Source organism: Bos indicus x Bos taurus, chromosome 7, assembly GCF_003369695.1.
Source record: "Bos indicus x Bos taurus breed Angus x Brahman F1 hybrid chromosome 7, Bos_hybrid_MaternalHap_v2.0, whole genome shotgun sequence".
Classification (NCBI taxonomy): Eukaryota; Metazoa; Chordata; class Mammalia; order Artiodactyla; family Bovidae; genus Bos; species Bos indicus x Bos taurus.
Window position 1 is genome coordinate 29,705,837 of NC_040082.1, and position 17,300 is coordinate 29,723,136.

The window sequence follows — 17,300 nt, forward strand, 5'->3', positions numbered from 1 at the left end:
AGTCAATCCTAGCAGAAACCAACCCTCTTTATTGAAAGGACTGATGCTGAAGCTGAAGTTCCAATACTTGGGCCACCTGATGTAAAGAGCCGACTCACTGGAAAGACCTTGATGCTGGAAAAGCTTGAAGGTAGGAGGACAGGGGGGCAACAGAGGATGTGACAGTTAGATGATATCACTGACTCAATGGATGTGAGTCTGAAAAAACTCTGGGAGATAGGGAAGGACAGGGAAGCCCAGTGCAGAAGACGATGGCACCCCACTCCAGTACTCTTGCCTAGAAAATCCCATGGATGGAGGAGCCTGGTGGGCTGCAGTCCATGGGGTAGCGAACAGTCAGACACAACTGAGCGACTTCACTTTCACTTTTCACTTTCACGCACTGAAGAAGGAAATGGCAACCTACTCCAGTGTTCTTGCCTGGAGAATCCCAGGGATGGCAGAGCCTGGTGGGCTGCTGTCTATGGGGTTGCACAGAGTTGGACATGACTAAAGCGACTTAGCAGCAGCAGCAGCAGCAGCAGGGAAGCCCAGAGTGCTGCAGTCCACGGGGTTGCAAAAAGTCAAACATGACTTAGCAACTGAACAATAACAACTGTGTAAAACAGTATGGCATTTCTTCAAGAGAGTAAAAACAGAACTACCACATGACCCAGTAATTCTCCTGGGAATATATTTGCAGAAAATGAAAACACTAATTATAAAAAAGGGCTACATGCACCCCAACTTTCATTGCAGCATTATTCACAATAGCCAAGATTTGGAAGCAAACTAAGTATTCACCAACAGATGAATAAATGAAGAAGATGTGACATATATATAAAACTGAATACTGCTGCTGCTGCTGCTACTAAGTTGCTTCATTCGTGTCTGACTCTGTGCGACCCCATAGACGGCAGCCCACCAGGCTCCCCCGTCCCTGGGATTCTCTAGGCAAGAACACTGGAGTGGGTTGCCATTTCCTTCTCCAATGCATGAAAGTGAAAAGTCAAAGTGAAGTCGCTCAGTCGTGTCCGGCTCTTAGCGACCCCATGGACTGCAGCCTACCAGGCTCTTCCATCCATGGGGTTTTCCAGGCAAGAGTACTGGAGTGGGGTGCTCAGTCACAAAAATGGATGAAATTCTGCCATTTGCAACAATGTGGATGGACCTAGAGGGTATTATGCTTAGTAAAATACGTCATAGAAAGATAATATTCTGTTAAGCAGATACATTACTTTGCCAACAAAGGTCCGTCCGGTAAAGGCTATGGTTTTTCCAGTGGTCATGTATGGATGTGAGAGTTGGACTGTGAAGAAAGCTGAGCACTGAAGAGTTGATGCTTTTGAACTGTGGTGTTGGAGAAGACTCGAGAGTCCCTTGGACTGCAAAGAGATCCAACCAGTCCATTCTGAAGGAGATCAGCCCTGGGATTTCTTTGGAAGGAATGATGCTAAAGCTGAAACTCCAGTACTTTGGCCACCTCATGGGAAGAGTTGACTCACTGGAAAAGACCCTGATGCTGGGAGGGATTGGGGGCAGGAGGAAAAGGGGACAACAGAGGATGAGATGGCTGGATGGCATCACCGACTCGATGGACATGAGTTTGAGTAGACTCCGGGAGTTGGTGATGGACAGGGAGGCCTGGCGTGCTGTGATTCATGGGGTCGCAGAGTCGGACACGACTGAGCGACTGAACTGAACTGAACTGAACCACTTACATGTGCAATTTAAAAAATAAAATGAATGAATATAATGAAACAGACTCACAGATAACAGATACAGAGAACAAACCATTGGTTACCAGTGGGGAAAGGAGAGGGGGGAGGATCAAGACAGGGGTTAAATGATACAAACTACTATATAAAAAATAAATAAGCAACAAAATGCATTTTGTACAGAAAAGGGTAATAAATTCATTTTTTGTAACAACTTTAAATGGAGTATAATCCATAAAAGTATTGAACTACTGTTATACACCTGAAACTAATATACTATTATAAATCAATTGTTCAGTTCAGTCACTCAGTCATGTCCAACTCTTTGCAACACTTGGGATGATAGTCTGATATGCAGTTTCTTCAATTACAAGAAAAAGAAAGGCATACTGTATAGCACTGTGAGTCTCTGAAAGCAAAGTTATAAAACAGTGAGAAAATCAACACATTATTCATTTTATATTAACTGTCACTCACCTTATGCCTATGGAAGGATATGCTATCCACTTCAACACAAGTCTTGCACACAAAGTTCTACACCATGAATACTTAGGCAGTGATGAGAACCATGATGACACAAAAACATCTCATATAGCTCTTGTATAAGTTACTAGATTTTCACACAAAGATACACACACATATACAACAGATAAGTTTTCGTACGATAACCATATGGCACAGCGCTTCTTTACTACTCATTAAGTGGAGGTGGATCATCATAAAGGTCTTCATCCTTGTCATCGTCACACTGAGTAGGCTGAGGACAAGGAGGAAGAGGACAGCTTTGTCTTGCTGTCTCAGGGGTGGGAGAGGTGGAGGAGGTGGAAAGGGAGGCAGGGGAGCACATTCAGTATAACATCAAAATACTTAATAATCTCTTCTGACTTTTTTGCTTTTTCATACTTCTAAAAACTGTTTCTATATGCTATCAATGCTTTCTCCACCATTTGCTTTTGTTTCAGTGTCCATATCCATAAAAGGGTCTGTGTTGTAAAGAAGTCAAAAGCAGTCTTAAATGACTGAAACCCTTCTGCCAGACTATGTCAATTTATTTTCTGGCACTGCTTCTTCCACATCTTTTTCCTCATCTGGCACTGGTTCAGAAGCACTTGCCTCCGTCAAGTCATCTTCTGTCAATTCCTCTAGTGTGGTATCCAGCAGCTCTTGAAGTTTTCTGAGATCTGTATCTTGAAACCCTTCACCCACCCGACCCCACCCCACTTTTTTTTTTTTCCATATCCATGATCTCTTTCATGATTTCCCTATAAATTCTGTGAAATCATGCCAACATCTGGATACCGTTTACTCCAACAGGAATTTATAGTTTTGGGCTTGATGGTTTTCATGGCTTTTTCTGTAACTATGATGACATCTTCAATGATGTAATCATTTCAACAGTGTAATCATTTCAGACTTTCATGATGTTCTCTGTATCTGGGTACTTTGCCATAGCATTAACAATTCTTTCTGTATAGTACCATGCTAATGAGTCTTAAAGGTCCCTAGAACTTCTTGATCTAGAGGCTGAGTTAGAGATGTGTTTGGGAGCAAGCGGTCACTTTGATGCCTTCAGTATTGAATTCATGGGGTTCTGGGTGGCCAGGGACGTTTTCCAGTATCAAAAGAACTTTAAAAGGCAGTTCCTTTCTGGTAAGGTACTTTCTGACTTCAGAGACAGAACATTGTTGGGATCAATCCCCAGAAAAGGTTCTCATTGTCTAGGCCTTGTACAACCAAAAGACAGACGGCCGGTGCTTATCTTTCCCCATTAAGGCCCAGGGATTAGCAGCTGTATAGCTAAGGGCTGTCTTGGTCATAAAACTGATTGTATTTTCACAAAACAGTAGTTAGCTTATCTCTTCCTGCTTAAATCTTGGTGCATGTTTCTATTCCTTACTATTAAGTGTCCTTGTTGGCATTTTTTTGCCCCCCAGAATAAGGCAGTTTCATCTGCATTAAAAACCTGTTCAGGCAGATATCCCTTCTCCTTAATGATTTTCATAATGGCATCTGGGAACTTGTCTGCCGCCTCCTGGTCAACAGAAGCTGCTTCTCCTGTTACTTGATACTTTTTAAGCCACACCTCTGTAACTGTCAAACTATCTTTCTGGTATTAAAGTCTCTAGCTTTAGATCCTTTACATTCCTTTTGCTTTAAGTTGGCATATTTTTTCTCCACTTTTTCTCAAATCATATTAGAGTCTATAGGTATGCCTTTTTGATAGCAATCCTGAACCCACATAAAAGCTGCATTTTCAATACAAGCTAAAAAGGTATTTTGCAAAAAGTGCAAGGTTTTTGTGTCTGCTGGCACAGCTACAGCAATAGCTTCATGAATTTCCTTTTTTTTTTTTTTACAATAGCCTTTATCCTAAATTCATTTACCTTGAAATGGTGGGCAACCACAGCTGCAGACCTTGATCTATAGCACATATAAAGCAACTCAACTTTTCCATGACTTTTCTCTGCTTCCTGTGAGTATTTCCAGCATCACTAGCAGCACTTTGTATGGGGCCCATGGTGTTTTTCAAGGTTTATGGTACTGCACTAAAAAAGGTGAAAAACATGCAAGAATCATAAGAGATCACTTTTTACTGTGATACACAATTTACTGGAGAAACAAACTGCTCATGCAGAGATGATTAACATCACACAGCATTTTAAGTGGAGCTCACTGCAATAGCAACAGGAGGTGGCTACAAAATTATTATAGCAGTATAGTATGCACTAAAGTTAATTGTATACAATTATGACTTAATACTGCAGTTTTATGTTTATCTTTCATCTGCAAATGGTGCCAGGTATGGCCTGTGTTTGTATGCATAAATTTTGATAAATTTTAACTTTTCATAATAGATTTGTGTATATTTTATGGCAATAAATGATAAAATAGACTAGTGTCTACATATATTTTTTACATGGATGATATCCCTATCATTTTTCTTACTCTTTTGATATCTCTGGGCTATTTGATTTCTGTAAGTTTTTTCAAACTGTCACAAATCTCCAAAAAAATTTCCAACATATTTATTAAAAACATCCTCACATAAATGGATCCCCTCTGTTTAAACTTATATTTTCTGACCACAATGAGAAAAACCCTCAAGTGAAACTCAATCAGTTGTGTCCAACTCTTTGCACCCCATGGAATTCTCCAGGTTAGAATACTGGAGTGAGTAGCCTTTCCCTTCTCTAGGGGATCTTCCCATCCCCAGGATTGAACCCAGGCCTCCTGCATTGCAGGCAGATTCTTTACGATTCGAGCCACCAGGAAAGCCCAAGAATCCTGAAGTGGGTAGCCTATCCCTTCTCCAGTGGATCTTCCCAACTCAGGAATTGAATTGGGGTCTCTTGCATTGCAGGTGGATTCCAGCTGAGCTACCAGGGAAGCCCCGAAAAACCCTCAAAATGAGTAACAAAAGCAGATGCTGAAGGCTGCCTCAATCAATATGACTTCAACTCATCTGTAGTATTTCTTCAGAGCTGGAAGGTCAAAGGTCAAAGAGATTTCTCCCATTCCCTCAAAGCTAAGGTTCTGTGTGGGACTACCTGTTGCCAATAAGACACAGTTGTGTGAGACTTAGCAGAACTGACTTTGTAAAGTGAAAATCACATGCTTCCTCAGAGGTTCTGTCTTGGAATTTGGTTTCTCTGCAGTGGTTACAGAAGAATATCTGTGTGTGTATGTTAGTCGCTAAGTTGTGTCCGACTCTTGGCGACCCCGTGGACTGTAGCCTGCCAAGCTCCTCTCTCCATGGGATTTTCCAGGCAAAGAATACTGGAGGGGGTTGCAATTCCCTTCTCCAGAGGATCTTTCCAATTCAGGGATCGAACCCTGGTCTCCTGCATTGCAGGCAGACTCTTTACTGTTTGAAAAAACCAGGGAAGACCCAGTAGAACATCTGGTGTCTAGTAATTAGCTTTGTGAATTGCAAAGGAAAGGTACTGCCAGCAACTAAGAACTTGGCCAAAACAATCCCAAGTACTTGATGATTTTTAAAATGTCTCAACCTTATAGACCAAAGAAGAAATAAAAATTTAAATTATATCATGCTTGGAAATTAACTACAATGAAAATATCAAAATGTATAGGATGGTACTCAAAAGTGTGTTTAGAGGAAAATTTGTAGCTTTAAAATGTTAACATACAAATATCATTATTAAATATGAGGACTTTGGGGTCAAACTGCCTTGGTTTAAATACTGACTCTTGAACTCAGTGCTCAGAACTCAGTCATGTATGATTATGGGCAAGTTACTCAGTTCCCCTCTAAGCCTGTATTCCTTTATCTGAAAAAATGGAGATATTATCTCAGAGAGTTGTTAGAAAGATTAAACAGGAAATACACAAAGCAACTGAGAATGCACACACACAGATCTAAAGCCCTCAGCTCAGTGCTTGCATAATTATTCAAACAATATTAAATATTAGTACAAGAAGTTAGCAAATAGATATATCAGTCGCTTTCTAGAGGAAAACAAAGACAGCGAAGAGTAAATGGGGAGTTAGTAATTTTCTCAATGAAGGAAATTCCGTATCTACTCTTAATTTGTTTTCAGTAGGTTCCAGGACCATCACAACCCTATTCAAAGCAATGAAAGAATTTGGAACCTTGGCCCAGGGAAAAAATGCTTGAGGATTTCTTGTAGAAACAATTTTTGTTAGAATCTCCTGATTCTGCATGAGAGAAGTTTTAGAACTATTTAGGGGACTATCCAAAATTAGATTGAATTAAGTCTCCCCAAATATATTCATAAAACATTCAATACCAGTATTAATGTGATTTCTAACTTGGTATCTAGTCATTTTTATCAGTCATACTCAAACAACAAGCATGTCATTTGTAACTATTTGATATTGATCAGCTAGCTATGTTACAGCTTATAGAGCTCTTTCTTATGCATTTCTAATTGACTCTTAGAACAATCCTATGAATAAACTAAGCAAGTCACTTGTTAGTATTCCAATTAAAATTTTACAAAGGAGAAAACTGAGTTTCAGAGACATTTTATATGATTTGTTTGAAGACACTAAATGGCAGGGCATAGAAATTTAGAACTCAGTTAAGAACCAAAAAGTACTAGACTCACTACAATATTTTCCTTATATTTTAATCCAGAAGTAGTACCTTTAGGCTGCCTGCTAGAGTTATGGTATTTGAGACGGTTTTTATTTACTAAGAAGAAAACACTCTGTTTCATCAGGATTTCTTTCTACAACCCTTTCAACACCCTTTCAATCTAATCCTAAATACCATAAGAGTGTAAGGATCTGCCATTATCATTAGTACAGTTATTCCCAACAGTATCTAATTTTCTTCCATTCCCAAGAACTGTAAAAAGCTTTTCCTGTTCATTCTATATAACAATATTAACTCTGGATCCATCATTTAAATATCGTAACTCTTCATGAGCACACTAACATTTCATTGCTTATATATTCTCACGGATGTGCATGCTCAGTCGCTCAGTTGCGTCTGACTCCGTAACCCCATGGACTACAGCGGGCCAGGCTTCCCTGTCCTTCACTATCTCCCAGAGTTTGCTCAAACTCATGTCCATTGTGTCGAGGACGTCACCCAATCACCTCCTTCTCTGTCGCCTCCTGCCCTCAATCTTTCCCAGCATCAGGGTCTTTTCCAATGAGTTGGCTTGTGCTATACAGTAGGTCCTTTTTTTCTATTTTATATATAGTAGCTTATACCTGTTAATCCCAAATCCTAATTTACCCCTCCCCCACCCTCTTTCCCCTTTGGTAAAACCCTAAGCTTGTCTTCTCTGTCTGTGAATCTGTTTGTGTTTTGTAACTACGTTCATTAGTGTCATATTTTAGATTCCACTTATAAGGGATATTCTGTGGTATTTCCAAGCAGATATTTTTATCTTTCCTTTAGTTATGGTCTCCCTTTCAATTTTAAGATATTACTTTCTATAAATAGATCATGCAAAATGTTCTCTAACTCAGATATTTCACTAATTCAGATAGGTAGGTGTGTTGGAATACTCCTCCAATCAGGTTGAACTGGGGAAGTTCTCTCTTTCTAGAAGGCTGATTTCCAGTGTATTCACATATTGCACAAATCTCCAGCACTCTCATGAAGTCAGATTAATCACTGGTGTTCAGAGCTGCTGCCAAGCTCATAGTCAAGTGAAGCTGGATAAAGTGAAGCTGCCCTCTGGACAGAACAGACTAAACAGAGTAGATGCTTGATCTTGGGGTTGCGACTTCCCAAGCAAATCAGCTGTTCAGGAGGTGGCCCAAGACAAAAGCTACCCACAGGAACAGCTATGATAAATTGAACCAATCAAGTCTGCCTTCTTAGGACATCTGAAATCAAAAGGAATTAACAAATTGGTAGTGGGACAGAAATGGAGACCCCTGGAGAGAGGGCAGGAAGTATAAGTGACGAAATTACTCAGCCATTAAAAATAATACATTTGAACCAGTTCTAATGAGGTGGATGAAACTGGAGCCTATTATACAGAGTAAAGTAAGCCAGAAGGAAAAACACCAATATAGTATACTAACGCATATATATGGAATTTAGAAAGATGGTAACAATAACCCGGTCTACGAGACAGCAAAAGAGACAATGATGTATAGAACAGTCTTATGGACTCTGTGGGAGAGGGAGAGGGTGGGAAGATTTGGGAGAATGACATTGAAACGTGTTAAATATCATGTAAGAAATGAGTTGCCAGTCCAGGTTCGATGCATGATACTGGATGCTTGGGGCTAGTGCACTGGGACGACCCAGAGGGATGGTATGGGGAGGGAGGAGGGAGGAGGGTTCAGGATGGGGAACACATGTATACCTGTGGCGGATTCATTTTGATATTTGGCAAAACTAATACAATTATGTAAAGTTTAAAAATAAAATAAAATTTAAAAAAAAAAAACAAAAAAAAGAAAATGCAGAGGCCAGAAAACAGAGAGACACGGTGGAAAGTCAATAATGGTAGAAGCAAGCAAAAAAGAAGACCAAGAGAAGCTGACTCACTACAGTGGTGCAACAACAGCCACATCAGTTCAGTTCAGTCGCTCAGTCGTGTCCAACTCTTTGCGACCCCATGGACTGCAGCACGCCAGGCCTCCCTGTCCATCACCAACTCCTGGAGCCTACTCAAACTCATGTCCATCGTGTCGTTGATGCCATCCCACCATCTCATCCTCTGTCGTCCCCTTCTCCTCCCACCTTCATCTTTCCCAGGATCAGGGTCTTTTCCAATGAGTCAGTTCTTTGCATCAAGTGGCCAAGGTATTGGAGTGTCAGCTTCAGCATCAGTCCTTCCAATGAATATTCAGGGCTGATCTCCTTTACAATGGGTTGGTTGGATCTCCTTGCTGTCCAAGGGACTCTCAAGAGTCTTCTCCAACACCACAGTTCAAAAGCATCAATACTTCAGTGCTCAGCTTTCTTTATAGTCCAACTCTCACATTCATACATGACTTCTGGAAAAACCACAGCTTTGACTAGATGGACCTTTGTTGGCAAAGTAATGTCTCTGCTTTTTAATATGCTGTCTAGATTGGTCATAACTCGCCTTCCAAGGAGCAAGCGTCTTTTAATTTCATGGCTGCAATCACCATCTGCAGTGATTTTGGAGCCCCAAAAAATTGTCACTGTTTCCATTGTTTCCCCATCTATTTGCCATGAAGTGATGGGACCAGATGCCATGATCTTAGTTTTCTGAATGTTGAGCTTTAAGCCAACTTTTTCACTCTCCTCTTTCAATTTCATTAAGTGGCTCTTTAGTTCTTCGCTTTCTGCCATAAGGGTGGTGTCATCTGCATATCTGAGGTTATTGGTATTTCTCCCGGCAATCTTGATTCCAGCTTGTGCTTCATCCAGCCCTGCATTTTGCATGATGTACTCTGCTGCTGCTGCTAAATTGCTTCAGTCGTGTCTGGCTCTGTGCGACCCCACAGAGGGCAGCCCACCAGGTTGCCCTGTCCCTGGGATTCTCCAGGCAAGAACACTGGAGTGGGTTTTCATTTCCTTCTCCAATGCATGAAAGTGGAAAGTGAACGTGAATTCGCTCAGTCGTGTCTGACTCTTTGCGACCCCATGGACTGCAGCCTACCAGGCTCCTCTGTCCATGGGATTTTCCAGGTTAGAGTTACTTATAAGTTAAATAAGCAGGGTGACAATATACAACCTTGATGTACAGAAAAGAAACCTGTTTGTGATGAAATGACTAAGCAACAGAAATAGAACTGTATATGCTGTATCCTGAAAATAATTCAAATTTCTCCTCTTTTACAAGTCCAAGTGAGGCTGCTGTTTCTGTCTTCCTTAACTTTCAATGTATCCTCTGGTATCTTTCTGTTCTTGAAACTTAGAATCTATCACTATTAACTAAGTTTGCAATTATCATTTAAACACAGATGAATGAACTTATGATAAATTGCTATTCTAAAGGAACAATTTTAGTTGAAAAAATATCTTAACTGTGGCTAGACATTTAGGTAACATTTTATTTCTTGTTTGGAGGCCAGTAGCTAAACTGAATATATATATAATAAGATGTCTTGCAATTGGCTACCTACACTCACCTGCCACTAATAAATATTTTTATATTTAAACAAGATGCCTTGAAGTCTCTGGTTTGTAGAAAAGTTAATATTTTCAGCTTGTTCCTTCCTATAAGTAAGGAATTACATTTCCTCACAGCAAGAGAACATTAACTCTAGAACTTTTTTTTCAAACCTCACTCCAAGGTTTCTATCTAACATAGGAGTGATTGTTCTGAGAGCTTCTAATACTGCAGGTTTGTTAAACCACTGCTGACCCACGTTAATTGACACAGGGACCTGTTTGCCTGTTGCTTACAACGTGTGAGTTAACTTTTGGGTCCATTAACAATTCTTTTCAGACTAAGGTCATCTTATTTTCTGTGCCTACAGAGAAAGGACATTTTGGAACTTAGCTTGTGTACCAATAATATCAAAGCTACTATTCACTAGAAAATTGTAGTGTTCAAGGTCATGAAGCAAGTTGATGCTTGGGAAGATTTTCATTATCTCCTTTCCTGATTATGCTCTACACTGGTTGGAATATTACTTAGAATATAAAAATAACATTATAGCAGAGAGCTTATGAACAGTTTGAGGCACCATTGCATACTCTTTATAGACAATCCTTTAAATCTCATAACACAAAGATGCAACTTCATGTGTTTCTTTTGCCTAATTCTCTATTACAAAGAAATGCAAGGATTTTAGAAAAATCAAAGGCCCACCATTATTTGCAGAACTGACTTCTTATGAGTAAGAATTTGATGGCGTTATGACCATGCTCCTCATAACTCAATTCTTTAACTATCTGCATCAGGATCACTTATGACACTCATTTTAAAAATAAACTTTCATCTTGGTACCTTCCACTCAATTTTGCTATGAACCAAAAACTCCTCTAAAAATAAAGTCTATTTTTAAAAATGAATATGAATGCAGACCTTATACTGTTCACAAAAATTACCTCAGAATGGATCATAGACCTACATGTAAAATGAGAAACTATAAATCTCTTTAAGGATAACAAAGGAGAATACCTAGATGACCTTGAGTATGGCAGTGACTTTTTAGATATAACACCAAAGGCATGATCCCTGAATGAAATAAGCTGGTAAGCTGGATTTCATCGAAATTTAAAAAAAAAAAAAAAAAAAACTTTGCAAAAGACAATGTCAAGAAAATGAGAAAATAAGTCACAGATTGGGAAAAAATATCTGCAAAAGACAAATCTGATAAAGGATTGTTATTAAAACTGTTCAAAGAATTCCTAAGACTCAACAATAAGTAAATGAACCTTCCAATTCAAAAAAAGGCAGAAGGCCTATACAAACACCTCATCAAAGATATACATATGGTAAATAAGCAAGAGAAATGTACGCTATCAGTAATTACAAATTAAAACCACAATAAACTCTACACACTCATCGTGTGTGTGTGTGTTAGTCGCTCAGTTGTGGCTGACTCTTTACGACCCCATGGACTGCAGCCCACCAGGATTCTCTGCCACGAGATTTTCCAGACAAGGATACTGGAGTGGGTTGCCATTTCAGAATGGCCCCAGTCCAACAAACCGAAAACACAAGTGCTGGCAAGCACGTGGAGCAACAGGTGCTACCATTCAGTGCTGGTGACAGGCAACAGGGCACAGTCACTTTGGAAGAGAGTTTGGCAACTTTTTACAAAACTAATATATGCTCACTCTCCTTGGTATTTATCCCAAACTGTGTCTGCACAAAAGCCTGCACACAGATATGTACAGTAGCTTTATTCATAATTACCAAAACTTGGAAGCGACTGCAATGTCCTTCATAAGGTGAATGGACAAACTGCGATAAATACAGACGATGAAACATTATTCAGTAATAAAATAGCGCTATGAACCAATGAAAAGACATGGAGGAAACAAATACATATTACTAAGTGAAAGGAGCCAATCTGAAAAGGCTACATGCTGTGTGATACCAACTAAATGACAAAGGAAATGAAAAAGGCAAAACTGTAAGTGATTTCCACATGTTAAGAGAAGAAAAGGGATAAACAGAGTATGGAGGATTTTTAGGGCAGTGGAACTATCTTATATGACAGAATAATGGTGGATGCATGCCATTAAACATTCGTCCAAATCCACAGAATGTGTAACACCGAGAATGAACCCTAGTATACATACCATGGGCTTTGAATGATAATCAGTGTGTCATTGATTGTAACAAATGTACTACTCTAGTGGAGGAGGCTGTGCTTTATGGGCAGAGGGTAGGTAAGAATTCTCTGTACTTTCTCTTCTCAACTTTGCTCTGAACCTAAAACAGCTCTAAAAATACAGTCTTAAAAAAAAAAAGCTTCCTGGGGTTCCATGGCAAATCTACTGAATCAGACTGAATCTTGGCAAAGGATTATGATCTAAGGAATGTGATTTTTAGCAAATTTCTTTGGAGATAAGACCACTAATCATGAATGGAGGAGTAAGACAGGGGAAGGGGAGAGAAAATGGGAAGGAAGCGATGAGGACAAAAATTAGTGTCGACTACTATTGCTGTGTACCAACCTCAGAGATTCAGATTCAGCAGAATTGAATGAGGCTTAGTAATCTGTATTGAAAATCTCAGATGTTTCTGAAGCTACAATGAGGTGCCACCTCACACTGGTCAGAAGAGCCATCACTTAAGTCTATAAATAATGGTTGGAGAGGGTGTGGAGAAAAGGGAATACTCTGCCACTGCTGGTGGGAATGTGAACTGGTGCGGCCACCACTGGAAACCAGCAGAGAAGTTCGCCCAAAAAAACGAAAAATAGACTTGCCATATGATCAGCAATCCCACCTCTGGGCATATAACCAGACAAAAATGTAATTTGAAAAGGTATATGCACTCCTGTATTCACAGCAGTACTATTCACAAGAGCCAAGACATGGAAGCAACTGAAATATCCATCAGCAGATGCATGGATAAAAAAATATATACATATAAAATTGTGTGTATATATATGTGTACATATGTATATACTTCCCTGGTGCCTCAGATGGTAAAGAATCCACCTGCAATGTGGGAGACCTAGGTTCGCTCCCTGGGTTGGGAAGATCCCCTGGAGGAGGGCACGGCAACCCACTCCAGTATTCTTGCCTGGAGAATCCCCACGGACAGAGGAGCCTGGTGGGCTACAGTCCATGGGGTCGCAAAGAGTTGGCCATGATTGAGTGACTAAGCACAGCACATACAACACATAGGTATATATACACAATGGACTCTTAGTCATAAAGAAGAATGGTGAAGAGTCCGCCTACCAATGCAGGAGACATTAAGAGACGCGGGTGTGATCCCTGGGTCAGGAAGATCACTTGGAGGAGGAAATGGCAACCCACTCCCGTATTCTTGCCCGGAGAAACCCATGGACAGAAGAGCCTGGCGGGCTACAGTCCACAAGGTCACACAGAGTTGGACACGACTGAAGCGACTTAGCACGCAAAGAATAAAATAATGCCATGTGCAATGTGAATGGACCTAGAGATTATTATACTAAGAGAAAGGGGCAAATATCACGTTATCACTTATATGTGGAATCTAAAATACGACAAAAATGAACAGAAACAGACTCATAGACACAGAGAACAGATCTGACGCTGCCAAGGTAGAGGGAGGGAGAGGGGAAGAAAGGATTGGAGTTTGGAATTAGCAGATGCAAACTATTACATATAGGATGGATAAACAGCAAGGTCCTACTGTATAGCACAGGAGACTACATTCAATACTAACAGAAAAGAATATGAAAAAGAGCATATATATATATATATATATATATATATAAATGAATCCCTTAGCTGTATAGCAGAAATTAACACTGTAAGTCAATTATACTTCAATAAAATTTTAAAAAATTAAAATAGAACAAAACCTCCTTAGGTGATTCTGATAGAGGGAGGGACATCCCTACATCCATGAAAAAGCTTCATGGAAGTAAAGTTTTCTGGAAAAAAAGCAGCATGAGACTGAAAAGGAAGCTAAAATCACACATGATATTTCTGATGAAGAAAATAACAGGTTCTTTATGTTAAAGAAGAAAAAGGATATAGTCAAAGCCAATGAAAGGATGATTTGAGCAAAGGACTAAACAACTCGAGAAAAGAGTTCTTCATTCTGAGATTAATAATTATTTCTACCAGAGGCCAAGCCTGCGACATGTCTATGATCATACAGCTGCACATTCTTCACCATGATTTCATGAAAACAAGGCAGATGACAAAGTTATCTTTGGGGATTTAGTCTCATAAATAGATTAGGTAGCAAAGCTCTAACATGCCAGTTATCAGAGTTGTAATTTCTAAATGCCACAATCCCATGGAGGAGGGCATGGCATCCCACTCCAGTATTCTTGCCTGGAGAATCCCATGGACAGAGGAGCCTGGCAGGCTACAGTCCATAGGGTTGCAAAAAGTCAGACAGGACTGACTGAAGCAATTTAGCACATGTGCATGCAAAGCATTTATTATGAACACGTAAAATTCATTAGCAGAACTTTCAAATAAAAATCAGTTCATACAATGGGTTTAAAAAATCAATTTTTAAAGATGATATTCAAAATCTATCAAGTTGGTGAGTGTGTCCACGAATTGGCACCTAAAGCTAGGGTAACCATGAAATTTATTATTCAGAACAGGACACTTTTTGGGGAGAGGGCTATGCCCTGTAGCTTGTGGGATCTTAGTTCCCCGACTAGGGATCGAATCTGGACCCTTGGCACTGAAAGGGTGGAGCCTGACCACTGGACCACCAGGGAACTCCCAGATGATTCAGTTTGAACTCACGGCATACTTTTTCTTACAAAATTCCTACTTCTTTCCACTGAACAGGCTAAGAAACAATGACCAACCCAAAAGCACTGACACCTCTAACGCCCAAACTGTGGCTGCCAGATGTCATTTATCACTCAACAGGGTTGGGACTCCTTTGAGAAATATTCTATTCCAGGTGTCTGCACAGAAAATGTACAAGATGAGACTGGAAATCTTGTCATCTCAGAAAGTGAGGAGTCTCCCAAAGATGAACAGGTTTGGGTACAATAGGACACTTCTGAGTGAAAGAGGCTTTTAATAAGTGTACCAGGAAAACAGGTATAGACCAGGATGCCCCAGATTCACCCCGGGCAAACCAGAATGAATATCCCCCTTATGGCAATACCTCTATAGACATTAATACAGTAACAATAATCATCTATCCTAACTTCAGTGTTCCAAAGAGGAAGTGATGGTAACTACAAACTTAGAAACCACAGATCTAACCCAAGTTCTTTTTTCTCCCTACCCATGTTCTTGGTGTGCAACATCAAATGGCACTTTTATAATTACGTGGCACAGCAGTAATTAACATTGATCTTGGAACTTGGGAAAGTCAACATTAACTTGTACCCGCATTAGATTCAATCTCATTTTTCCTCTGGAATTCATGCAGTGAGCACTGTTTCACCAGCTGCATTACCACTACCACTAAGACAACAAGCTCCATTTGGACAAACTGTGAGAAGAAATTTTTATTTTTTTGTTTTAAGATTTAGGACACTTCTGTACAGATCTGTAATCCTTAGTGAAATAGTATCTTGATTATGAAGAGTCATTTCACTGTGTTTCTAACATGACAAGGTTTGTTCTTTTCTATTTCAATAAATATTTGTTGGGGTTCTATAGTATGCCATGCTTTGTCTAAATGATAGATTAAAAATAGCAGAGACAGAGCACATGATTTGTCAGTCCAATGAAAAGTACTGTTTAGTCACTCATAATCTATGAGACTCAGTTTAGTTCAGTCGCTCAGTCGTGTCCGACTCTTTGCGACATCACGAATTGCAGCATGCCAGGCCTCCCTGTCCATCACCAACTCCCGTAGTTCACCCAGACTCACGTCCATCGAGTCAGTGATGCTATCCAGCCATCTCATCCTCTGTCGTCCCCTTCTCCTCCTGCCCCCAATCCCTCCCAGCATCAGAGTCTTTTCCAATGAGTCAACTCTTCACAGAGGTGGCCAAAGTACTGGAGTTTCAGCTTTAGCATCATTCCTTCCAAAGAAATCCCAGGGCTGATCTCCTTCAGAATGGACTGGTTGGATCTCCTTGCAGTCCAGGGACTCTCAAGAATTTCTCCAACACCACAGTTCAAAAGCATCAATTCTTCAGCACTCAGCTTTCTTCACAATCCAACTCTCACATCCATACATGACTACTGGAAAAACCATAGCCTTGACTAGACGGACCTTTGTTGGCAAAGTAATGTCTCTGCTTTACAATATGCTATCTAGGTTGGTCATAACTTTCCTTCCAAGGAGTAAGCGTCTTTTAATTTCATGGCTGCAATCACCATCTTCAGTGATTTTGGAGCCCCCCAAAATAAAGTCTGACACTGTTTCCACTGCTTCCCCATCTATTTCCCATGAAGTGATGGGACCGGATGCCATGATCTTCATTTTCGGAATGTTGAGCTTTAAGCCAACTTTTTCACTCTCCACTTTCACTTTCATCAAGAGGCTTTTTAGTTCCTCTTCACTTTCTGCCATAAGGGTGGTGTCATCTGCATATCTGAGGTTATTGATATTTCTCCTGGCAATCTTGATTCCAGCTTGTGCTTCTTCCAGCCCAGCATGTCTCATGATGTACTCTGCATAGAAGTTAAATAAGCAGGGTGACAATATACAGCCTTGACGTACTCCTTTTCCTATTTGGAACCAGTCTATTGTTCCATGTCCAGTTCTAACTGTTGCTTCCTGACCTGCATATAGGTTTCTCAAGAGGCAGATCAGGTGGTCTGGTATTCCCATCTCTTTCAGAATTTTCCACAGTTTATTGTGATCCACACAGTCAAAGGCTTTGGCATAGTCAATAAAACAGAAATTGATGTTTTTCTGGAACTCTCTTGCTTTTTCAATGATCCAGCGGATGGTGGCAATTTGATCTCTGGTTCCTCTGCCTTTTCTAAAACCAGCTTGAACATCAGGAAGTTCACGGTTCACATACTGCTGAAGCCTGGCTTGGAGAATTTTGAGCATTACTTTATTAGTGTGTGAGATGAGTGCAATTGTGTGGTAGTTTGAGCATTCTTTGGCATTG